At 46.4% G+C, this 25,530-nt stretch overlaps 1 protein-coding gene across 9 annotated transcripts in view; it reads left to right on the top strand.

The window, feature by feature from the left end:
* LOC139576137 (tropomyosin-1-like) overlaps positions 1-25,530 on the top strand; it is a 167,893-nt gene that overhangs the window by 30,312 nt on the left and 112,051 nt on the right. For 7 of the 9 annotated variants that reach the window (XM_071401852.1, XM_071401854.1, XM_071401855.1 and 4 more), the window contains exons 4-5: positions 4,276-4,349; positions 20,951-21,043. The gene's annotated coding sequence lies outside the window, so the exon portion shown is untranslated. Of the gene's footprint in view, positions 1-2,385; positions 4,350-20,950; positions 21,044-25,530 lie in introns of those variants that run through there. The other 2 variants (XM_071401857.1, XM_071401853.1) reach the window with 2 other exon arrangements.

Below are 25,530 nucleotides of genomic sequence, written 5' to 3'. Positions count from 1 at the left end.
GTGAGGTCATCTGATAGTTGTATTTGAAGTGACCAGGCAGCAGTATGTCTCTCTGGTCACTTTGGCCACATCCCAGGTGAACACAGGTCATCTGCTAACTAAGTTATTTACCAATGATAGAATCTTCTAAGACTTTTCATCTAAAGTTTGGTACAGTATATACATACCAATGAAACCAGGCTGTAGTGTCTCTGTCCCTGTCCCCATGCACTGTGGCATGCCTGTCCTTTCTGTGCTGCAGCAGGTGACTAATGACCAAGGGGCTCTGGGATAGGGGGACTGGCTGCTCTGCTCTGGAGGTACAGAGGAAAGTGGCTCTACTTTTACAGCAAGATGACCTCCTCTCTCAAGGTCAAGTGGTGTTGGAGGGTAGAATGACTAAAAGCTCCCTAAACCCTGCCTGCCTGCCAGCCACTGGCACTACCCCATCATTCTGCACCCATCATGGTGACTACACTGGCTTGTTGTGCCAGTCTGTATGTGCCGTCCCCCTGGATATGTAGGCTTTTCTGTCTTTCTGTCAGTCTTTCTCATGGGTTATTGCTCCATATTTCATGGGGTCCCATGAGGCTGCTTGGTTTGTTTTGTTTTCGTTTTTTACCTTTATTTAACTAGGCAAGTCAGTTAAGAACAAATTGTTATTTTACAATGATGACCTACCCTGGCCAAACCCTCCCCTAACCCGGATGACACTGGGCCAATTGTGTGCCGCCCTATGGGACTCCCGATCACGGCCGGTTGTGATACAGCCCGGGATCAAACCAGGGTCTGTAGTGACGCCTCTAGCACTGAGATGCAGTGCCTTAGACCGCTGCGCCACTCGGGTGCGTTTCCAGAGTGACTCCCAAATGATGAAATGGAAGGACTAGTAAGGGGTGTGTGAAGGGGAGTGGTTGTAGGAGGAGGGTATGGGTGGGCGGGGGCAGGTCATAACATGCCAGTCAATCGGACACTGCGGTAGAAATCACCACCACTTGAGTTTTCTTTTCTTTTCAGATGGAACGCCATGGATATGAGTGATAATTACACATTTGGAAGTGAGGGCTGTGTTTGTTCAGAGAAAGATAACATTCCCAGACTGTAACCAGAGAATGGCTGATCTACACAGCCTACCAATATTACCCCCTTGCCGCACCGCGCCCTGCTGCATAATAAAGAGGCCCCTTATGCATATTAATATGAGCACTCTGCATAATGCCTACACCATGTGACACGCTCAGTAGCACACAGTCATCCTGTCGGTTCGGCTTTACCTTGCCCACGTTTCACCACTATTATTTATGTCCACATTCCTCCATACAGGCTTCCCCTACCTCTTACCCATCAGCCCCACCCTCACCCATCTTAACTCCTCCGCCCCCGGCTGCCAGCCTCGTTCCCACACACTCCTCCCTCACACACACTCATGACTCCTTAAAACATACGGCGGAGGTGTGTGCGATGCCAAACGAGAACCTCGTTACCTCCCCTCCCTCGTGGCTGGCTGGTGGAAAGCTTTTGGAAGAACTACAGCGACATCTGCATGTGCTGCGGCTGCAGAGCGCCAGGCTGATACCCGCTATGCTGCGCCGGGCTTCTCCTGCCAACCTGCTCCCCGCCGTACCGCCGCTCCGCCCACACTACCCCTCCGGCTCTCATTACTCAAATTACTAAACACGGCTAATTGTGCGGCGCGTGAAGCTCGCTTCATTTGAATATTCCTGCATATGGCCTGAGGGGATTTGCCTCGCAAGGGGACGGACCTAGCCAGGAAGTCTGGAAATTTGGGCATCCACAATTAGCCGAGCCAGGCGGGCGCTGCTCTCTCTGCACGGGGCTTATTTTATCTGGAGTTACGCAGTTTCTTTTTTCTTTTGAATTAAAGGACGCAGCGAAAAATAAACCCTTTATTTGGGTTTAAAGGCCTCAACATTCTTAGTAACTTTAATTGGATTTATGATAATTAAAAAAATACTATATATATATATTTTTTTTTTGTGTATAAAAAAAAAATAAAAGATTATCGTACTGAAAATGACAGGAGAGTGCGTCAAATAAAAAATAATAAAAATAAACATCTTTAGCAAAGTCCCACGAACTGAAACAGAGGGTGGGGGGAGACAGAAACGGTCCACAATCTGTACGCCTTAATTAATTGTGTGTGTGTGTGTGTGTGTGTGTGTGTGTGTGTGTGTGTGTGTGTGTGTGTGTGTGTGTGTGTGTGTGTGTGTGTGTGTGTGTGTGTGTGTGTGTGTGTGTGTGTGTGTGTGTGTGTGTGTGTGTGTGTGTGTGTGTGTGTGTGTGTGTATCTTGGGAGCCAACAATGCACCCCTTGTGTCCCATCACAAAAGGACAGTGCGCCAGACAGGGGGGGGGGGACGACATTCTGGAATCAGAAACAATGGATTAATCGCCTGTAATGATTTAATACAGGCAATCAGAGTCCAGGCAAGCATATTAATTTGCGCATAAATTACACAACATTTATTTTTCAGACGGGGGGGGTGGGCATGTGTGGGCAGTTGGGTTGGTTTTGTCTTTTCCCAGGGACATGGTGAAGGGTTGCAACAGAATGCCCCCAGCGATTCCCATGCTTATCTCTGTGCACCGAGTCACCAGGTTTCAGCTCTCCTGGTCCCTGGTCCCACACCCCGACCCGCTGGCGCTGCCCGCCCGCTGCCAGCAGCAGCTGCCACCTTCCCAAGTAGAGACTGTTAAACCATTACAGCAGGTCAAAGAGAATTAAGAGTAAAATGCCCGCTTCCTCGTCAACATGATTTTGTTGTATTAATGATATCCAGAGATCACAGAATACATATTTGCGATTTGTTCTCCGCTAAATCGTCTGCGAAAAAAAGAGGGGAAAAAATCCATTCCGTTTAAAGGTGCTGTAATTACAGCGATTACATTTTTTTTTCAAATCGTCCTGTAATAATTTACTATAACCATAGATATCCACATAATTTACATACACACACACATACTGTATGTATGACGAGTCCTTGCTGCGCAGATTGGAAGACACTCAATTAATCCGAGTTGGAAAGGTTGAGCGCGCCCACTTTTTTAATTAACGTTCAATTAAAACCAATTGGCAGGTTGCTAGAATAGCAGGCGCACGGCTTTGAAGATTGCCATCGCATAATGAGTCGCTCTTTCCTTTTTTTACACTTTGGGCTCCTCCATTTCCACTCCCTCGCTCTCCGCTGCCAGTTGCCAATGTGCCTTAGCGATTTAATGATATGCAAATGAAATATGCATAAAACCATTCTGCTGAAGGATGATTAAGCACAGAGGACATTAGCCAGTGCCCGCCACAGTGTCTGTTGTCTCCTCTCCATTCCGCTTCGCCCGGCGCCAACGACAGACACCACTGGAACAAAGCTCAATACTAATTATAGGAGAACACTAATAATATCCAATTGAGAGAAATTAAATTCCAGGCAGGGTATTTTCTCGCTCCTGTTTTGTAAGATCCACATCCAGAGAAGTGAAGGCAAAGTCCCCAGAGCTGAGGACTGGAGCTGTAGAGAGCAGAGAGGAAAGGAGAGGAGGCAGAGACCAGGTTTTCCAGGATAGCACTTGAAGAGACTAGCATTGCCAAGCATTGCAGGAGCTTTTCTCTGCTTGTTTGCGAGTAGTGTTGCATTATTTGAATGCTGTCTTATTATAGAAGGAAGGAAAATATCCCCCCTTTCTCAATCTCTCTCTCTCAATTTCCCCCCTTTCTCCCTCCTGTTCTCTGCTGCGAGCTCTCTTTTTTTGGTAATCCATTTATGTAATGAAGACGTGGCGCAATTAACATCCCCCTTGGAATTAAATAAAAGGCCGATCATCCAAACCTCATTAGCTCCGAAAGATTATAATATCCACACGCGTTCCGCCGTGAAGGTTACGGGAAAAAACACAACAGAATTACGAATTAAACCGTTAATTGTGTGTATTTGGATCGCAGGTTTAAGCGACCACGGCGTAGATGCCCAAAAAGATGCCACCATCCATACCAGCCTATCCTTACTGGTGGCAGCCTGGCTCTGACATCTTGGTGGTGTATGCCAAGGCAATGTATGAAGCACAAAGATCTTATAATCCCTCCCTTTGGATGGCTTCTTCAATTATTCATATTCCACAACCGTGCCCTGTTGTCCAACAAAAATCCAGCAAAAGGGAAAAAAAGTTTGGGATATCCATTTGTGATGGCCAATGGCTGATGTTGATTTCTTCCTCGCTAATTGTTGTAATTATTCCGGTGCAATTAGTGAACTTAACGAAACCCTCCAATCTGTCTGTTTGCAGCGGCGCCGATCCTTGGCTCTGTGCCCGATGCCAGTGGACCTCGTGGGAACCACGGCAACGTTCTTCCAGACCCCGTAAGTACCAAGACCCGCGACCCGAACCGGTTGGTACCCCTTCTGCATCTGTTCCTCATAGTTTACCTCTTCCACTTTACGCCAATAAAAGCACTGGAAGGGTGGAGTTTGATAGTTCCTTTGGTTGGTTGGCAAGGAGGGGGCAAACTAAAAAGCGTGGGTGAGGGGGTGTCGAAAGTGTTCCCACGGCCCCCCTACCTCCGCCTGGCGGAGCTGCAGGCAGGCCGGCTGGGGTAGGGTATCTCCTCCCCTCCCCACCCCACCAGTGTGTGTGTCTGTGGCCGGGGCTGCTGCTCCTGTCCCCCTGCCTCCTGTGCCCCTGCCCCCTCCACTGTTCCAGCATGTCTGTTGTCTGTGTGGCATCCCCCTCGCCTCAGTCTGGTTCCCATACTGGTGGATGCTGTATAGAGCCTACAGCCTGAGCCATTCATCTCCCTGGTGATTGCTATGAATGTAGATAAATCGCACACACACACACACACACACACACACACACACACACACACACACACACACACACACACACACACACACACACACACACACACACACACACACACACACACACACACACACACACACACACACACACACGCCTGCCTGCCTGCCTCTCTGGCATAGCTTTGCTTGCTGCTGAAGTAGATTTTCATGCTTTCTGTTTTTGCCTTTTATTTTTATTTTTTCAAGAAGTTGTTCCTGTCACGCATAAGTCCCACACACCTGGAGGAAACCATGATGCGCGATAAGTTTTTCTCTGGCGAAAAACAAAAAGTACAATTTAAACGAACTCAGAGAGAAAAGTAAATTAATTCCTGTCTGTCCTCTGATTATAATTTGTGTTGGCGGTTCATTAGTATGCGTCCTCATGTTTGCAGTTTTTTTTCTTTTTGTGTGTGTGTGTGTCTTTGTAAACAGCTGCTGTTGAGACCTTGGCACAGTCCCTCAGGTCCTTTCTTCCTCCCTCCCCTCTTGTGGCAGGCAGGCAGGCAGGCGATTGGCAGGTTGGCAGGGTCTGCGGCATGGAGGCAGGCAGCAGTGCCCATGGTAGACATTCCTCACCGCAGTGGCTGCCAGTCGGCTTGATGAGAGCTGGATGAAAATGGTGTGTTAGAGGAGGAGGGGGGTGGGGGGGTTGGCACAAAAACAGGCACCAGCTTCACACCCTCCCCTCCCCACAGAACAGCTTGCCGCTTTTGTTTTGTCTTGTTTTCCCCCGCTTTGTTTTGTTTGTAATCTTTCCCGTTCCTTTCATTTCGTCCGTCGCGCTAATTAACAGAGCAAACTTTTGTTGTTCTAATTAGTCATTTGAAGCACTTGATGGTCTTTGTTTGCACTTGGCTTTCTTTATCTTTGCCAAGCGACCCGCGACGGGTGCCCGATCTTGTTGATTTACTCTTGATCGTTGTGTACCATCTCTCGCCCCCTTACATTTTTCCGCGACAGATGCCACCGCGTTCCCGCTGGTACACCTCTCGAAGATCGTGGGTACCAAATCACCTCGCTCTTTGGGCATCCTCAGAAGCGGTGACTTTCCCGCAAATCCGTAAACGGCACCTTCCAGATGGAAAAGACATGGTGCCTTTTCATCGCCTGTGTTTTCCTAGGGTGCGCCGCGACTGTCGATGAGCAGGTTGGCATGGCGTACGCTGCCTGGATGGCTGGCTGGTTGCCTGGCACAGGGGGTTGTGCTTGAGAAGGGAGAGCGAGAGAGAGAGAGAGAGAGGCGCTTCTTTTTGTCCCACCCCTCAGTCGTCTCTAGGACAACACCACAAGCTGCAAGTTTCTCTGTGTTGGTTGTTCTCGAATTTCTACTTACCCCACCAGTCCCTTGTGGCAGAGCCCATTTCCTTCATCTCCCCTGGTCCCTGGCTCCTTCGCCATCCCCCTGGCATCCTGCGCTGTGGGCCACCTATCGTCTTTTGTTTTTTGTTTTCAAACCGATACCTCCTCCCCCCACTCCTTGCCACCATGCTATGCCAAGCTCTCCATACCAACCCCCAAGGTGTCCACTGAAATTCCTCCAGGTGCGCCGCTCTTCTCTTCCCATCGTCAGAAGGCTCCTTTCTTCTGTAATCTGGGGCAGCAGATGTTCTCCTCTTCTCCTCTGCGGTGGCGTTGACTTGACATTGAGACTTGTCTCCAGAACCCCATCCGTATCCGCACTCAAACTTCTACTATTTGTAAAACACCCACCCTCCCCCAAAAAAAGTCCCACCCCTGGCGTGGCACTAGCTGCCAAATCAGGCGGGGGTCCTTCTGTCTCCCTGTCTACATCTAGCCGCCTACCCCCGAGAGCGAACGCGAGTCCGCCCTGGCGCTACCACTGAATGGATGGCACTGTGCCAGCTTCTCTCTGCCATCATCTGCATTCGCTGCTTGTTTCTCTCACTCGCCCGCCCCCTCTCTTCTGTCTCTCCCTCTCTTACCCTCCCTTCGTTCTCCTCTCTTAGCCTCCCACCCCCCTGAGCCCCCCTTTTGTTCTATAGGCTTGACATTAATTAACATACGGGTTAATTGACTCTAAAAGCTGATGAATTGCTCTTTACATCTCCCATAGGCTGGCTAGCTGTGTGTCGCGCCCTGCGCCCGCGCCCCCTTCTGCCTGGCACCGCCTGTGCCTCTACCTTGCCCTAGCTAGCCTCCACGTTGGCTGGCGCTAGTAGAGGAGCAGAGAGATAGCCAGCCCTGCAGCCAGCAGCTCTGGTGTAGTGTAGTGTTATAGACGTGAGTGAGCAGTGCCCCTACCCCACTGTACGCTGGGAAGGAACTCAGGCTGCTTATTGGACTATAGCTGATCGCAGTTGACGTTTTGCTGTCTGATCCCACCGCAGGATGTTGCAATGGCATTTTGTTATAAATAATCAAAGTCCTCCTGCAACCACCTCCCACCCCTTTTTCTATCTACCCTTCTCCTCCCTTTTTCACCCTCCCTCTCTCTCTCCACCCTCTCCGTCCCTCTCTCTCTTTCTGTCTCTAAACTAAACACACTTTCACACCAGCAGATACCAACTCTCCTGTCCTGTCTTGCCTTTCCACTCTTTCATATGACCATCTGTTCAGCTTTTTCACATTTTCTTTTAAGGAACTTCGAGGATTAAATGGATGACGAATCAAAGTTGTAAATAAATTGCCATGTTTTAGGTCGTTTTTCTGATAGCGCTCCTTATGTACCTTGCGGTAATTATCTTTTCTCTCTTGTCATTAGCGGTTTCGGGGAGCCTCACTGAGAATTAGCCTGAATTAGCTATGTCTGTCATATTTGATTAGGTAATTATCTTGGCCACACTCTTTTCTGTCTTTTATTTTTTCTGGTCGTTCCGAACGGAGCTGATGAGGTTAAAAACGAGAGACAGAGCAGGTTTTAATTATTAAATAATATGCCCCCCTCCCTCTGAAAGGGGTCTGCCAAGTGCCGTTAATTAGCCAGGCTGCTGCTCGCATTAATAGTCAAGGTAGAACAGACTCATTAAGACACAGCAACACTCAGACACTCACACACACACACACACACACACACACACACACACACACACACACACACACACACACACACACACACACACACACACACACACACACACACACACACACACACACACACACACACACACACACACACACACACAGCCAGGTTACCAGGTGCCTCAGGATAGAGGCTAGCTGTAATCTATAATTTCCCTCTCTCTCCCTGCCTGTGTTTAGATTTGATATGGGTCTGGTCGTAAGCTGTTTAATTGCTGATGTTCTTAGTGTTGACTCTTTTCCCTGTTCTGTCTTTTGGTGGGGCGGCGAGATCCCTCCGTCTGGCGCTGGCGTTTTGGGGAGGCTGCGATAGGATGGTGAGACGGGCGCTGGCACACCACTCTACGGGGCTGAAACACGCTATTCTCTCCTCTTTCACACCCTTTCGTTTTTTCCCCATTATTAAATAAAAAGGAGCATGAGGCAACTGAGGCAACAAGAGGAATCCATTATGCAAATGCTCTGTTATTTGCATAATGTCTTACGCCAGGAATATGCAAATTAAGCGTATAATTTATGAGCGCCTGCGTCTGTCTCAGTGTTCCCATAACTTACAAAGAGGATAATTTTTGTTCTACACCCTCTCTTCTCCCCTGCTCTCCAGACTGGCACAGACACACACAGTCTCACACACACCATACCCATACAAACAAGCACTCTATTCTCACAAAAGGGTTGGTGGCTGTGTGTACCATGGCTGGGTGGGAAACAACTTGTCTGGCAGACTGATGGGGGATAAGGAGGCAGGCTAAGGAAGGGAAGGGGAGGGTTGGTGTGATGGAAGACATGGTGAGAGGGGCACATAAACCCCCTTTACAAAGGAACAGTAGCAGAAGCACATTTTCTATAATAAATTAAGGGACACTAATGCGGGGCCGGGTGATGGGGAGCCCCTGTGCTTTTTTACTTTTGTTTTGTCTTTGCGAGAGTATGGTCCTGCCTCTTCTGGCTTTTCTTTGATGCCTGCTTTTGGAGTTGAGATTTCTGCCTGTCACGGGAGCTGGTAGCTAATCCTCATCTGAAGGGTTTCCTCGGGAGTCAGTCTGAAGAAGGCAGAACAGCGTCTGCCGGGATGGAGAGGAGAGGAGAGAAGAGGGAGAGAGAGGCTGCATCTGAAGGCATGTGTGTGGGCTCCCCTCCACACAGCCTCCAGTACCCGAGGCTGCAACATGTCAACCCAGCCCAGCCAAGTTCTCCTCACCTCAGCGCTGCTACAACCCGGACCAGAACTAGGAGAAAACCCGGAGGCATCCATGATGTCTGATCCGAACCCAACAGTTTTGTTTAATTTGAGCCTTTTCCTCCTCAGGCTTCTGTCTCAGTTTTTTTTCCTCACCCCGGGTTATTGTAATCACCGGCCTGTTTTGCATGCTTGATCTGTGGCTAATGTCTGAAGTGACAATACCACATTGTTGAAGAGACAGAAAGCCACAGACGACATGCGTTGGAGAAAAACACGCCCATTTCTGCATTACAGTGTAGTGTGGAGTTGGGCGGAGAGAGACAAACTTTGGACGTTTGCGCTGTTTTTGAGAAAGACATTCCTCCTCAGGGCCTCCAGAACTCTTTTTTTCCCCCCTTTATCTTTTTCTCCCCTCGTCTTCTTGCTGGCGACTTGGTGGCTTTTCCTCTCTTTGTATGTGTCCCACACACGGATGAATGGATGGATGGCGGCTGGGGAGGCTGTGTGTATGTGTGCCAGGACAGAACCCCCCGTCACACACAGGACCAGTGTGCCCGCCTCCCACTGAGCCCAGGGGCATCTGCTGCCTACTCCTCTCTGCTTTCCTGGTAGCAGCTAAGCATTTTACAGTTCAGAGATGGTGCGGGCACCACAGTGTGTGTGTGTGTGTGTGTGTGTGTGTCTGTGTCTCTGTGTCTCTGTGTCTCTGTGTCTCTGTGTGTGTGTGTCTGTGAGTGTGTGTCTCTGTGTCTCTGTGTCTCTGTGTCTCTGTGTCTGTGTGTGTGTGTGTCTGTGAGTGTGTGATGGCTTTCTGGTATACAGCTCAAATACACACTCACACAGGGTGTGTCACCTTGACTCCAGGCTGTGCAGGATTCTCTATTGCAGTGATCAGATCTCAGTATGGGAAGGACAGAAGACTCTTCCGTGGGAATATTGGCTTTGCTTCTCCTTATCCGTGCTGTGTGTGCCCATGGCTCGGGCTTGGACTGTCACTCGCTAGGCTATACTGTACTTACAGCCTTCGGAACCTGCTACAGCCACTGTTAATTAGAGCGCCGTGATCATTATCCGTATCCATTTAATTCATCGCTGCTCTCAATTGTCGTTTCTGATTCACATTCGTTTGTTTTGTGTATATTGGCGCAGTGTAATTGGAAAGATTTTCTGTGTGTACGTATGTGTTTTTTTTTGCAATCGCAATTATATCAGGAATTAGCGCTTAACTGCTGGTTTAATTATGCCGCTCAGACCTTTCATTATTCACATGCATGATAATGAGCTTCTCGATGAAATGTTGAATATTCACACCAACGCACATGTTTTGAATATCAGCTGCAGGTCATCAAGAGCAATGTATAACAAATGGAATTTGCAGTGTTTGTTTTTTTCATTACATTTCCCAAGTGTTCATGAAGTTAAATCGCAAAGTGCAATTGAGACTATAATTGACAATACAAACTCAGAGTAGTAGTCATTGGCTAAATTAGCAATGTCAAATATAACTAGGTCTGTATTTTTAAAATCCATTTCCCACTCATTTTCTCTAACGAGACCAGCAATTGTTAATTCACAGTTTAGTTGCCCTGTTAAAAAAAAAATCTGTGACAGAGTCACATTGCTCATTGTTTTATGTGGCACATTACTTTCACCTGGCCCCTGTCAGTGAAATTGTTGCTCTTGTTTTTATTTGTGTGTTAAACTGAAGTGAGGAGCTATTCTGGCATAAGTGGGAAAGGAGATTTAAAGCCCTGAAAATACCTCCACACTTCTTGTGCTCTCATCAAACAGGAATAGAATTTCATTTCATTCTCTGAAAAAGCCAAAGAAAAGCAATTTAAAATCTGATTTAACTTTGGTTTGAAGTTCTGTTGGAGGTCTGTACAGGACAGCTGAGCGGCCTGCCATTGCCACTTGTATATATCCACAGACTGAAATAAAAAACTCAGGGCATTTGGGAAAGCAAAGAAAACTGCATTTAAAGGGAAATGGGAGAGAGACAGAAACGGAAAGACATGACATTGGGTTTTCAAAAGGATACTTTGTTTCGGAAATAGGCCCACCTTTGCTTTAGATTCAAACTGTGTGTTTGGAGGTCTTGATCACCAAGTTTCTCAACTATTTCATAAGCACACTTGATACAAATAACAATGCACGAACGGACCAACGAGACCCAAAATAATGAAGGATTGCAGTTTGCTTAGGTTTTGTGCTCGCAAGTATAATAAAATGTATGTCGTTCTGTCCTTGAGCTGTTGTCTATTAATGTTCTGTATTATGTCATGTTTCGTGTTTTGTGTGGACTCCGGGAAGAGTAGCTGCTGCTTTTGCAACAGAACTTGTCCCGATTGGTGTTTTTTAATCATCGATGAAGGATTGTGAGGCTGATTCCCTGACCTGTCAATGTTTTTAATTTGCTGTTTTAGGATTTTGTGATACTCCTGTGAATTCTATGGTTTTTTACTGCCTGTAGTTTTTCATGTTGTCTGTCTGTAATTGTATAATGACTTGGTGCTGCCTACCTTGGCCAGGACGCTCTTGAAAAAGAGATTTCAAATCTCAATGAGCCCTTCCTGATTAAATAAAGGTTAAATATAATAAAAATAATAAGTATACAAATAAAATCCTAAACCCTAGTAACTGCATAATACAAACAGCATATGTTTACTTTGGCTAGTTGAATAGACACTTCCTGCTGAAACCCTGAAATAGTTTTGAGCTGTAATTCTATCCCGAACAATGTAGGAGAAAATATCACAGTATCCTAACTAGCAGTATTGTGATGCAGCATATCAATGTATACAACATGTAGACTCCCACAATTCCAAAAAGGAGTAGGCCTAATTAACTGTGAATGGTTCAGTGGTGTTCATCATGTTTTCAAGATACTTACGTGCACAATGTTGTATCAAAGAGGTGTGTTAGAAAAAATAAATGACCAAAGCATTATTTACCACGATGGCTTATGTTTTCCTTGTGATATGGATGTGTCTTTGAGCACTTTGCCAGTACACAGACACATACATTTCCTCTTCTGGTGACTCATTTAAGCAGGATGACATTATATGTCACTCTCAATACCTCTTTCATAGTGTTGACTATGCAAGAGTTTGTAATTAGTGTTTCGTTAGCGGGGCTCAGTGTCTGTACTACTGCAGTAGCGGCAGTTTAAATGAACATGCTAATAAATATATGAATATAGCTCCTCGTAAGATGAGTAGAGCCATTGAGCACTTCAGATGGGCTCAATAGAGTGTTATACCATCAGTTCATTTGTTGAGTTAATTAGATTTCTCTTCAGTATAGAAGCCATGTTATTCGATCCCCCCAGTCAGTCAGCATTTTATCTTTGGCCTCTAGTTATGTGAATGGAACAATAATGAGTGTCTTGGCTACAAGTGGGTGTTCAGGCCAGTGATGCTCTTTGTTAAGGTGTCTGATGAATGTTTGAACTCTGTGTTGGAGACATACATGAGTTTCAAGAGCTTAATACTGTGTAAGTGCATGACATAGACTGATCAGATGAATCCAGGTGAAAGCTATGATTTCTTATTGATGTCACTTGTTAAATCCACTTCAGTCAGTGTAGATGAAGGGGAGGAGACAGGTTAAAGGATTTTTAAGCCTTGAGACAATTGAGACATGGATTGTGTGGCATTCAGAGGGTGAATGGGCAAGTCAAAATATTTAAGTGCCTTTGAACAGGGTATGGTAGTAGGAGCCAGGCGTACCGGTTTGTGTCTGCTGGGTTTTTCACACTCAAAAGTTTCCTGTGTGTATCAAGAATGGTCCACCACTCAAAGGACATCCAGCCAACTTGACACAACTGGGGGAATCCCTGTGGAATGCTTTTGACAACTTGTAGAGCAATGCCCCGACAAATTGAGGCTGTTCTGAGGGCAAGAGAGGGGGGGGTGCAACTCAATATTAGGAAGTTGTTCCTAATGTTTGGTATAGCCAGTGTATATTTCATTGTGTAAGAGCTCAGTCTCTCAGCAGACATAAACAGAATGTTCTTCTCCCTGTCACATTCTCAATCTCCTTTCTGCTCTTCCTATGACTGTCTTGTTTCTGAACTTCTCCTTCAATGTTGTTTCCTTAAGAATACGCCATAATACATTTACCCTGTGATTGTGAATAAGTGGTTGACTTACTGAACCCTTTGTAGGGTGGAATTAGCCTTCCATTTTAGCAATCACCATTTTGTATTTCTTGGAAAACAGAAGTAACATTGGTTCTATTATAAAACGCATGTACTCACATACCTGGTACAATGTAATTACATAGGCTATTCCCTTATAGTTATTCCATAATAGATATGTAATGTCAAGTGTTGCATGGTGAGTGTTCAACAAGGATAAACCTGTCTCAAGAAATGGGGAAAAGAGACAGGCGCTGGGTGATTGAAGGGAAAATGGAGACGCTGTTGGAAGAGACACTCCAGTGTGGATCTCTTTTAATGGAGGCGTATGAATGGGAAATGCGGCTAGATTGCTGCCCTATTGAAAAGCCCCTTCACATTCATTGCGCCCTTTGACACTGAGGTACGTATCAGATGCCGAGCGTTTATTTCAACACAACATGTTCTCTCATAAAAGTGGCAATCTTGCTCTAGCGGCATGAAGGTTTTAGCGCACTGATTAACAGCACCTGAAATCACACAGACACAAATGGGCCCATCCATGAATGATGGAGGCAGTCCAAGTGAAAGCACATGGCACAAAGACAGCCAGGCTGCACTCTCTCTCTCTAATGATATCATTTCCCTTCCTCCATTCCTGGTAAACAACCACCACTCTCATCTGCTGTATAGGACTCTTTGATGGGGAATACAATAGTCTTTGCTGTTGTATCATGGTGGGATCATCCAGATCCGTTCCATGCCCATGGGTACGTTGTGTTTCAGTGGTCCTAGCCTGGTTTATAGAGTTAATATAAATGCCTGGCTAGGAACCAGCCAGACTACCATTAACCTGAGCAGCACTGTGTGTGGAGGCCTGTGGAACAGCAGCCATGTGTTCCTGTATTCCACCATGGGCTTCACAGGGACTCTTTAGTCTGGCCTTGCCCAGCCCTGATAAAGCCCACACTTATCACACATGATTGATATGTTTACCTATTTGAGGCCGGCCCACTCATCATGTGTCTTATTCCTGACTGATGTGTTCTCGTTCTCTCTCCTTCCCCACCACTCTCCCTCTCTCTTTCTCTCTCCCTTTCTCTTTCTCTCTCTCTCTCTCTCTCTCTCTTCTGCACACAAACTTTATGAGTTGACTTTATATTTATATACATGTGTATGTATAAACCATCACTGTAAAACGACAATACCCGGTCATCATTCTTCCAGCCACCCGGATGCTTGATGTTGGAGGTTGATATGCTGATAGGATCCGAGGCCTTGGCGAGTTCCATTTTTCATTTGAAGCAGCCAGTCAGACACTCTTAGTCATTGTACTTGATAAGGGCACTGTGGCATGTTTTGGCTAGGCTGGGTAAAGGATTCCTACAGGTCCCCGGTTAACATGGTGAACAAAAGCCCAGAGTGAATATCCCACCCCACCTCATTCAGCTCTGTAGTAGGGCCTGCTGCTGTGAATGGATGAGGTTAGAGAGTGTTGGCTGTACTATGCATCCCTGGTTTCACTCTACAGTCCTCTTAACCCTTCCTCTTAGCCAGGAAGCTAGCAAAGTTCCATCTGGTTTTTCAAGGTTTAAGGACACTTATTATTTACAGGCATGGGAAAACAGTTTTTGTATTGAGTTTTCCATTGGCGTTTATCACCCCATGTTATCATGATTGATATTTTTTATAATCTCAAAGTCAGTTTTTCTCTAAAACTATACAATACCTTTTCAACGTCTATCTGAATCTCGTCAGTTGTCAGGGCCCATAATTCAGGTAGAACACTGAATTTAACAAATGTTTCTGTTTCTAAACCATTTTTAGATTAGGTCCACTCAACAAAGTTATGTTTTCAACGAATTTCACACAAGCGGGCAGGGGAGGAGCATGGGATGGAAGCAGTCTTTCCCCAATGAAAGCAGTGTGCAGCCAAGCCTGATATCAAGCAATAATGACACACATAGTTACATTGTTTATTTTACTATAACTGGATTACATCTCCCATCCAAATGTTGTGAATGAGATTATATATATACACTGAGTGTACCAAACATTAGGAACACCTGCACTTTCCATGACAGACTGAACAGGTGAAAGCTATGATCCCTTATTGATGTCCCCTATTAAATCCACTTCAATTAGTGTAGTTGAAGGGGAGATGACAGGTTAAAGAAGGATTTTTAAGCCTTGAGACAATTGAGACATGGATTGTGTATGTGTGCCATTAAGAGGTGAATGGGAAAGTAAAATATTAATATCCCTTGAGCATGGTGTAGTTATTAATTACACTTTGGAGGGTGTATCAATGCACCCAGTCACTACAAAGATACAGGCGTCCTTCCTAACTCAGTTGCCGGAGAGGAAGGAAACTGCTCAGGGATTTCATCATGAGTCCTATGGTGATTTTTAAACAGTTACAGAGTTTAATGGTTGTGATATGAAAACACTGAGGATGGATCAATGACATTGTAGTTACTCCACAATACTAACCTAAATGACAGAGTGAAAAGGAAGCCTGTACAGAATAAAAATATTCCAAAACATGCATCCTGTTTGCAACAAGACACTTAAGTAATACTGCAAAAAATGTGGCAAAGAAATAAACTTTTTGTCCTGAATACAAAGCATTATGTTTGGGGCAATCCAATACAACACATCACTGAGTACCACTCTCATATTGTCACGATCGTCGTAATGTGGAAGAGAGGAGGACCAAGGCGCAGCGTGATACGAATACATCTTCTATTTAATTATGAAGATGAACACTAAACAAACTATACAAAATAACAAAACGAACATGAAGCTATCATACAAAAGTGCAGACACAGGCAACTAGACATAGACATAGACAATAACCCACGAACTACCCAATGATTATGGCTGTCTAAATATGGTTCCCAATCAGAGACAACGATAGACAGCTGTCTCTAATTGAGAACCAATCTAGGCAACCATAGACAAACATACACCTAGACTAGACACTGCCCCATAAACATACAAAACCACCAGACAATACAAAACACATACATCCCCCATGTCACACCCTGACCTAACTAAAATAATAAAGAAAACAAAGATAACTAAGGCCAGGGCGTGACAGTACCCCCCCCCCCCCCCCCCAAAGGTCCGGACTCCGGCCGCAAAACCTGACACAGAAGGGGAGGGTCCGGGTGGGCCTTCTCACGGCGGCGGCTCGGGTGCGGGACGTGGACCCCACTCCACCATAGTCAATACCCGCTTTGGTGGTGCCTCTGGAACGGGGACCCTTACAGCGAGTCCCGGACTGAAGACCATCCTAGAGGGCGCCACTGGACGGAGGGGCAGCTCCGGACTGAAGGGCAGCGCCGGACTGAGGGGCAGCTCCGGACTGAGGGGCAGCTCCGGACTGAGGGGCAGCGCCGGACTGAGGGGCAGCTCCGGACTGAGGGGCAGCTTCGGACTGAGGGGCAGCTCCGGACTGAGGGGCAGCTCCGGACTGAGGGGCAGCTCCGGACTGAGGGGCAGCTCCTGACTGGCGGGCGGCTCCGGCGGCTCCTGACTGGCGGGCGGCTCAGGCGGCTCCTGACTGGGGGGCGGCTCTGGCGGCTCCTGACTGGCGGGCGGCTCTGGCGGCTCCTGACTGGCGGGCGGCTCTGGCGGCTCCTGACTGGCGGGCTGCTCTGGCGGCTCTGGCGGCTCCTGACTTGCGGGCGGCTCTGGCGGCTCCTGACTGACGGACGGCTCTAGCGGCTCCTGACTGACGGACGGCTCTAGCGGCTCAGGACAGACGGGCGGCTCTGACGGCTCAGGACAGACGGGCGGCTCTGACGGCTCCGGACAGACGGGCGGCTCTGACGGCTCCGGACAGACGGGCGGCTCTGACGGCTCCGGACAGACGGGCGGCTCTGACGGCTCCGGACAGACGGGCGGCTCTGACGGCTCCGGACAGACGGGATGCGCAGGCGGCGCTGGGCAGACGGACAGCTCAGGCGGCGCTGGGCAGACGGACAGCTCAGACGGCGCTGGGCAGCGCAGGCGGCACTGGGCAGACGGGCAGCGCAGGCGGCGCTGGGCAGACGGCAGATTCTGGCCTGCTGAGGCGCACAGTAGGCCTGGTGCGTGGTGCCGGAACTGGTGGTACCGGGCTAAGGACACGCACCACAGGGCGAGTGCGTGGAGGAGGAACAGCGCTCTGGAGACGCACTGGAAGCCTGGTGCGTGGTGTTGGCACTGGTGGTACTGGGCTGGGGCGAGGAGGTGGCACCGGATAGACCGGACCGTGAAGGCGTACTGGAGCTCTTGAGCTTGTTATACTTGCCAGAGGTGGTTGCACTAAGTAATAAATGAGGAGTGACAATAATTATGAAACCCTGATTTTGGTAAAATGTATTTTGTATTAAATAATTGTTTGATTTTGGTTGGTTCCATTGAAACATTAGTAAAGTCAAGTATTTCTCACATGTTGGTATTTTGAGTTTATCTCTATAATGATATTGTTTATATTTTTAAAGTATTGTTTGTGCATTGCCAGTCAGGGGTGCCAATAATTTTGGAGCCCACTTTACTTCAAATGAGTAGGCAACACTCACCAATAAGCCATCCCTGCGAGGGTGTATGGAAATTATGTTACAGTTTGTTTTGCTGATGATTGCATCCAAAACATTGGCTCATCAAGGGATCTGAGATGCCGATTGGCAAGCTCCCGCTGAAAAAACCCGAGGGTGGAAAGCACTTGGATGTACAACGGAATGGCATGTGTTTCCCTTTCTTAAGCAGGTCTTAAATCTTCATAAAAATCCTATATGATCGGTTTTGGGGAAAGATGTCTAATGAGCCAATCTGTACTTTATGCAAAAAAGTCCCACCTGTCCCTAAAAACGCACTCTCTGTGAAATGCAGCATGTGCCAAATCTTCCAACAGAGCAAGGTCAGCCATCTCTCATTCCATTTCCCATTTCCCATTGTCTTTTATAGTATTTCAACAATTGTTTCATATTTGCCTCTAATTTAACAAATTACTGTACTTTAAATGGAATATTATTGTAACAAATGCACTGATGTGGTCATATATAGTTGAAGTCAGAAGTTTACATACACCTTAGCCAAATACATTTAAACTCAGTTTTTCACAATTCCTGACGTTTAATCCCAGTAAAAATTCCCTGTTTTAGGTCAGTTAGGATCACCACTTTATTTTAAGAATGTGAAATGTCAGAATAATAGTGGAGAGAATTATTTATTTCAGCTTTTATTTCTTTCATCACATACCACAGAAGTTTACATACACTCAATTAGTATTTGGTAGCATTGCCTTTAAATTGTTCAACGTGGGTCAAACGTTTTGGGTAGCCTTTCACAAGCTTCCCACAATAAGTTGGGTGAATTTTGGCCCATTTCTCCTGACAGAGTTGGTGTAACTGAGTCAGGTTTGTAGGCCTCCTTGCTCGCACACGCTTTTTCAGTTCTGCCCACATATTTTCCATAAGATTGAGGTCAGGGCTTTGTGATTACCACTCCAATACCTTGACTTTGTTGTCCTTAAGCCATTTTGCCACAACTTTGGAAGTATACTTGGGGTCATTGTTCATTTGGAAGGCCCATTTGCGACCAGGCCTTAACTTCCTGGCTGATGTCTTGAGATGTTGCTTCAATATATCCACATAAATCCCCTCCTCATGATGCCATCTATTTTGTGAATTGCACTAGTCCCTTCTGCAGCAAAGCACCCCCACAACATGATGCTGCCACCCCTGTGCTTCACGGTTGGGATGGTGTTCTTTGGCTTGCAAGCCTCCCCCTTTGTCCTCCAAACATACCGATGGTCATTATGGCCAAACAGTTCTATTTTGTTTCATCAGACCAGAGGACATTTCTCCAAAAAGTACGATCTTTGTCCCCATGTGCAGTTGCAAACCGTAGTCTGGCTTTTTTATGGCGGTTTTGGAGCAGTGGCTTCTTCCTTGCTGAGCGGCCTTTCAGGTTATGTCGATATAGGACTGTGGATATACTGTGGATATAGATACTTTTGTACCCGTTTCCTCCAGCATCTTCACAAGGTCCTTTGCTGTTGTTCTGGGATTGATTTGCACTTTTTGCACCAAAGTATGTTCATCTCTAGGAGACAGAACGCCTCTCCTTCCTGAGCGGTATGACGGCTGCGTGGTCCCATGGTGTTTATACTTGCGTACTATTGTTTGTACAGATGAACGTGGTACCTTCAGGAAATTGCTCCCAAGGATGAACAAGACGTGGAGATCTACAATTTTTTTCTGAGGTCTTGGCTGATTTCTTTTGATTTTCCCATGATGTCAAGCAAAGAGGCACTGAGTTTGAAGGTAGGCCTTGAAATACATCCACAGGTACACCTCCAATTGACTCAAATGATGTTAATTAGCCTATCAGACGCTTCTAAATAATTTTCTGGAATTTTCCAAGCTGTTTAAAGGCACAGTCAACTTAGTCTATGTAAACTTCTGACCCACTGGAATTGTGATACAGTGAATTATAAGTGAAATAATCTGTCTGTAAACAATTGTTGGAAAAATTACTTGTGTCATGCACAAAGTAGATGTCCTAACCGACTTGCCAAAACTATAGTTTGTTAACAAGAAATTTGTGGAGTGGTTGAAAAACGAGTTTTAATGACTTCAACTGTGTGATAGGCCTATAGCCTGTCAAGATATGTTGCATGCATTCACAATTGAAATACAATGAAATAGAAAAATTATTTCATTATTAATGTCAGAATGTAAAGAAATGAACATGCAGTATATTTTCCCCATTCACTATGTTACGCTTGACAACAGTTCACTTATTACAGAATTTGGCACTGTGCATACGCATAGTCATGGCTGTACATTTACGCACACTCTCAAGCAAACGTTCATATTGATAAATCTCACACTTTGCATGGAAATGATTCCACGCATGGTTTACGTACAGATTTGTGCCTACAATGATTGATAAATGAGGCCCCAGGTGTGCAACGCTCTTAGGGACTTAACCCAAAAGACTCACAGCTGTAATCAATAAATTAGCAAACATTTCTAAAAATATATTTTCACTTTGTCATTGTGGGGTATTGTGTGTAGATGGGTGAGAAACAAATATATTGAATCCATTTTGAGTTCAGGCTGTAACATGACAAAATGTGGAATAAGTCATGGGGTATGAATACTTTCTGAAGGCACTGTATTCTTGTCATATTCACCAGTCAACTCCATTACATTCAAAAGTTACTTCAACTTCAACCAGTGAATGCTAGAAATGTCTAGCTATGTTAGCTATTCTACCTGTTTGTTGTAATGAGTGCTATCATGCTAACAGCACACACTGCACATGGAAATGCATATTTTTAAGGGGTATGCAGTAGATTGATAATGATATCACTAAAGTATATTGTATCAGACATTTCAAACAACATTCCCAGCTAATGAGAAAACATGGTATTTAATTTAAGAGAATGAACAAGATTTAACAAGTCAACTTTGGGGCTAATTTGAATGGGCGCCAACGGCAGATTTTGTGGGATGTTTACATCCGTACCCCAGTACGACCCATGTGGCCGCAGTGAACGTCACTCCGTAAGGGACTATAGGATCCCCAAAGATTTTGACTATAAATGCTGATTGATAATCAGATTTTGTCTGCACTGTGTAGGTTTATTGCTAGCATATGATATGCTAACTGAGGGTGAAATTGTTTGTAGCTACATTCCTGATTCTGATTGCATAAACAACTTTTTACAGATTTACTTTATTTTAAGTGTTTTTCAACTTGAATTTGTATTTACAGTGGAGAAATGGCAGACCGTTACAAGGATGTGCAGACACACCTGCCTACCCAGGATGCTATACTTCAGCATCTCAGCAGGAAGCCCAGGTTAAAGTAAGTATGCTGAACCTACACTCAGCTCCATTCACTGTTTGATAAAACAGAGGAACTGGCCATTACTGCAAGGAGAGGTAGACTACTGACTCCTACTAGTTGTGTATTATGGAGACAGAGTTAAGGCCCACTATTCATGCAGTCAGATTGACCGAAGAAAGGCCAATGATATTTTCCACCAAATTTGACATAGATGTACCCCATCTCTCATTGTGTGTGTGTGTGTGTGTGTGTGTGTGTGTGTGTGTGTGTGTGTGTGTGTGTGTGTGTGTGTGTGTGTGTGTGTGTGTGTGTGTTTGGGTCTTATCCTTGACTGCATTGGACCCCTCTCATATCCCAGACCACCCACACTCTCACGCTTGACGAACCGGAGACAAAAAGTGCCAGGGGGTGAACACGTCCACTGGCTGCATTTTGCATGCACCACCTACCTGAGTAGAGTGGTTGGATACCCACACACGCACATCTCTAATGAGTGTGGGCCTGAAACACACACCATCCCTGGGGGAGCCCGGCACTCTGTTATGTTAACTATTGCATGCAATCCCCACTAAAGTAGTGTAAGCAGAAAGTTGAATTATTCACACTGAGTAATTAAGAGTGTCTTGTACTTCCTCCATAATTCATTGGCGTTAAAGGCCTGGTGTGTTTTTGTGTGGTAAACAGAGCTGGCATATGATGTGGTGAGAGATGAGGCAACATGACGGTTGTGCCCAGAATGGCCATGTTCTCTCATTTAGCCTGCGGGCAGCTAGGGTGACAGAGGGTGGTGTGGGAGGAGGGGGGTGGGGGGGTGGTTAGGGTTAGTCCGCTTCACCTGGTCTGGTAATTTACCCCTCCCCCACCTCTGTCCTAACTCCCACCCCTATGGCCATGTCATGAGAGGACCTATGCAATAACTAGGCCACCATCTGAATTTAAAATTGATTACATTTAGATTTTTTCCTCACTGGCCCACACACAATACCCCATAATGTCAAAGTGGAATTATGTTGTTTGAAATTTAAAAACATTTATAAAAAATGAAAATCTGAAATATCTTGAGTCAAAAAGTTGTCTACCCCTTTGTTATGGCAAGCATAAATAAGTTCAGGAGTAAAAATGTGCTTAACAAGTCACATAAGTTGCATGGACTCACTCTCTGTTCAATAATAGCGTTTAACATTATTTTTGAATGACTACCTCACCTCTGTACCCCACATATACTAGTTCAAATTCAATACAACACATTACTGAGTACCACTCTGCATATTTTCTCTGCATATTTTCAAGAACAGGGCTCCGGGCAGCCGAGCGGAAATGGAGGAAAACTCGCCTCCCTGCGGACCTGGCATCCTTTCACTCCCTCCTCTCTACATTCTCCTCTTCTGTCTCTGTTGCTAAAGCCACTTTCTACCACTCTAAATTCCAAGCATCTGCCTCTAACCCTAGGAAGCTCTTTGCCACCTTCTCCTCCCTCCTGAATCCTCCTCCCCCTCCCCCCCCCTCCTCCCTCTCTGCGGATGACTTCGTCAACCATTTGGAAAAGAAGGTCGACGACATCCGATCCTCGTTTGCTAAGTCAAACGACACCGCTGGTTCTGCTCACACTGCCCTACCCTGTGCTTTGACCTCTTTCTCCCCTCTCTCTCCAGATGAAATCTCGCGTCTTGTGACGGCCGGCCGCCCAACAACCTGCCCGCTTGACCCTATCCCCTCCTCTCTTCTCCAGACCATTTCCGGAGACCTTCACCCTTACCTCACCTCGCTCATCAACTCATCCTTGACCGCTGGCTACGTCCCTTCCGTCTTCAAGAGAGCGAGAGTTGCACCCCTTCTGAAAAAACCTACACTCGATCCCTCCGATGTCAACAACTACAGACCAGTATCCCTTCTTTCTTTTCTCTCCAAAACTCTTGAACGTGCCGTCCTTGGCCAGCTCTCCTGCTATCTCTCTCAGAATGACCTTCTTGATCCAAATCAGTCAGGTTTCAAGACTAGTCATTCAACTGAGACTGCTCTTCTCTGTGTCACGGAGGCGCTCCGCTCCGCACTGCTAAAGCTAACTCTCTCTCCTCTGCTCTCATCCTTCTAGACCTATCGGCTGCCTTTGATACTGTGAACCATCAGATCCTCCTCTCCACCCTCTCCGAGTTGGGCATCTCCGGCGCGGCCCACGCTTGGATTGCGTCCTACCTGACAGGTCGCTCCTACCAGGTGGCGTGGCGAGAATCTGTCTCCGCACCACGTGCTCTCACCACTGGTGTCCCCCAGGGCTCTGTTCTAGGCCCTCTCCTATTCTCGCTATACACCAAGTCACTTGGCTCTGTCATATCCTCACATGGTCTCTCCTATCATTGCTATGCAGACGACACACAATTAATCTTCTCCTTTCCCCCTTCTGATAACCAGGTGGCGAATCGCATCTCTGCATGTCTGGCAGACATATCAGTGTGGATGACGGATCACCACCTCAAGCTGAACCTCGGCAAGACGGAGCTGCTCTTCCTCCCAGGGAAGGACTGCCCGTTCCATGATCTCGCCATCACGGTTGACAACTCCATTGTGTCCTCCTCCCAGAGTGCTAAGAACCTTGGCGTGATCCTGGACAACACCCTGTCGTTCTCAACTAACATCAAGGCGGTGACCCGTTCCTGTAGGTTCATGCTCTACAACTTTCGCAGAGTACGACCCTGCCTCACACAGGAAGCGGCGCAGGTCCTAATCCAGGCACTTGTCATCTCCCGTCTGGATTACTGCAACTCGCTGTTGGCTGGGCTCCCTGCCTGTGCCATTAAACCCCTACAACTCATCCAGAACGCCGCAGCCCGTCTGGTGTTCAACCTTCCCAAGTTCTCTCACGTCACCCCGCTCCTCCGCTCTCTCCACTGGCTTCCAGTTGAAGCTCGCATCCGCTACAAGACCATGGTGCTTGCCTACGGAGCTGTGAGGGGAACGGCACCTCCGTACCTTCAGGCTCTGATCAGGCCCTACACCCAAACAAGGGCACTGCGTTCATCCACCTCTGGCCTGCTCGCCTCCCTACCTCTGAGGAAGTACAGTTCCCGCTCAGCCCAGTCAAAACTGTTCGCTGCTCTGGCACCCCAATGGTGGAACAAACTCCCTCACGACGCCAGGTCAGCGGAGTCAATCACCACCTTCCGGAGACACCTGAAACCCCACCTCTTTAAGGAATACCTAGGATAGGATAAAGTAATCCTTCTAACCCCCCCCCCCCCCTTAAAAGAGTTAGATGCACTATTGTAAAGTGGTTGTTCCACTGGATATCATAAGGTGAATGCACCAATTTGTAAGTCGCTGGATAAGAGCGTCTGCTAAATGACTTAAATGTAAATGTAAATGTATAGTGGTGGCTGTATCATGTTATGGGTATGCTGGTAATCATTAAAGACTGGAGAGTTTTTCAGGATAAAAAAATACATGGAATGGAGCACAGCAAAATCTTAGTGGAAAACCAAACTGTTTTCCACCAGACGCTGGGAGATTAAGTCACCTTTCAGCAGGACAGTAACCTAATATTGCCAAATCTACAATGTAGTGGCTTACCAAGACGACCGTGAATGTTCCTGATGGGCCAAGTTACAGTTTTGACTTAAATCTTAAATCTACTTGAAAACGGCAAGACCTGAAAATGGTTGTCTACCAATGGTCAATAACCAATTTGACAGAGCTTGAAGAATTTTGAAAAGATTAATAGGCAAATGTTGCACAATCCAGGTGTGGAAAGCTCTTACCCAGAAAGACTGTAATCGCTGTCAAAGGTGCTTTTACAAAGTTTTGACTCGTCGAATTAACACGTCGAATTAACAATGGTTTAATAATCCAACAGGGGCAGACAATAGACAGGTCAAGGCAGGCAGGGGTCAGTAAACCAGAGGTGGGGCAACAGTACCGGACGGCAGGCAGGCTCAGGGTCAGGCAGGCGGGTTCAGAGTCAGGACAGGCAAGGGTAAAAACAAGGAGGGCGAAAAAAAGAGAGACTTGGAAAAGCATGAGCTAAGAACAAAAACGATGGTTGAAATGGTTGAAAACTGGCAACAGACAAACAGAGAACACAGGTATAAATTCACAGGAGATAATGGGGAAGATGGGCGACACCTGGAGGGGTGTGGGGACAATCACAAAGAAAGGTGAAACAGATCAGGGTTTTCAATACATTTAGAAACATTTCTAAAAACATGTTTTCACTTTGTCATTATGTGGTATTGTCTGTAGATGGGTAGATGGGTGAAAAAACAGCTAAATTGTCACGTCCTGACCTTAGAGATCCTTTTTATGTCTCTGTTTTGGTTGGTCAGGGCGTGAGTTTGGGTGGGCATTCTATGTCTGGTGTTCTATGTTGTCCTTGTGTTGTATTTCTGTGTGTTTGGCCTGATATGGTTCTCAATCAGAGGCAGCTGTCTATCATTGTCTCTGATTGAGAATCATATTTAGGTAGCCTGTTCCCACCTGTGTTTGTGGGTGGTTGTTTCCGGGTTAGTGTTTGT

Source organism: Salvelinus alpinus, chromosome 5, assembly GCF_045679555.1.
Source record: "Salvelinus alpinus chromosome 5, SLU_Salpinus.1, whole genome shotgun sequence".
NCBI lineage: Eukaryota > Metazoa > Chordata > Actinopteri > Salmoniformes > Salmonidae > Salvelinus > Salvelinus alpinus.
The sequence above is the reverse complement of the archived record's forward strand: the minus strand, read 5'-3'. Positions and strand labels throughout refer to the sequence as shown.